The following is a 1,234-nucleotide window of genomic DNA, read 5'->3' on the forward strand; positions in this document are numbered from 1 at the left end:
GTGGGATTCGACCCTTACTCACGTAAGGTATTACTTGGACGACCTAGTGCACTTGCTGGTTAGTTGTATCGAAGTTGTGACAATTATAAATTAAGATCAGAGCACCAAGCTTTGGAGCCATTACCAGGATTTGTTTGAGCTTGGAGATCACAATTTCGTGCACCAAGTTTTTGGCGCCGTTGCCGGGGATTGTTCGAGTTTGGACAACTAACGGCTCATCTTGTTGCTCAGATTAGGTAATTTTCTTTTTGTTTTCTTTTCAAAAATTTTTCAAAAATATTTTCAAAAAAAAAAATATTTATCTGTTTTCGAAAAAAATAAAAATGTTTTCAAAAATTTATTCAAAATTTTTAAGAATGAATTCTAGTGTCTCATGAAGCATGTGAAGCCTGGCTGGCTGTAAAGCCATGTCTAAATTCATTTGGACTGAGGCTTGCAATTTGTTATCAAGAGCAAATTAGTTGTTGCTCATCCACCTGCTGCTGATCCATAATCACCTGCTGAAGCTTGGCTGGCCATTGGCCATGTCTAGTGTTTTGGACTGGAGCTTTCTTTGAAAGCTTGGCTGGCTAGTGAGCCATGTCTAATTCCTGGACTGAAGCTTTAGACTAACATGGCAAGATTCCTGGAATTCATATTAAAAATTTTGGAATCCTTATTTTTCCTTTTAATTTTCGAAAAATATAAAATAAAAATCCAAAAAAATTAGAAAATCATAAAAATCAAAAATATTTTCTGTTTCTTGTTTGAGTCTTGAGTCACATTATAAGTTTGGTGTCAACTGCATGTGCATCTTGCATTTTTCGAAAATTTCATGCATTCATAGTGTTCTTCATGATCTTCAAGTTGTTCTTGGTAAGTCTTCTTGTATGATCTTGATGATTTTTTGTTTTGTGTCTTATCATGTTTATCATATGCATTCTTGAATTCTTAGTGCCTAAGCATTAAAGAATTCTAAGTTTGATGTCTTGCATGTTTTCTTTGCATTAAAAATTTTTCAAAAATATGTTCTTGATGTTCATCATGACATTCAAAGTGTTCTTGGTGTTCATCTTGACATTCATAGCATTCTTGCATGCATTCATTGTTTTGATCTAAAAATTTCATGCATTGCATAATTTTCATGTTTTTATAAAAAGTCAAAAATCAAAAAAAATATCTTTCCCTGTTTCTCTCATCAAATTCGAAAATTTGAATTGACTTTTTCAAAAATTTTTAAAATCAAATTGTTTCT

Source organism: Arachis ipaensis, chromosome B06, assembly GCF_000816755.2.
Source record: "Arachis ipaensis cultivar K30076 chromosome B06, Araip1.1, whole genome shotgun sequence".
Taxonomy (NCBI): domain Eukaryota; kingdom Viridiplantae; phylum Streptophyta; class Magnoliopsida; order Fabales; family Fabaceae; genus Arachis; species Arachis ipaensis.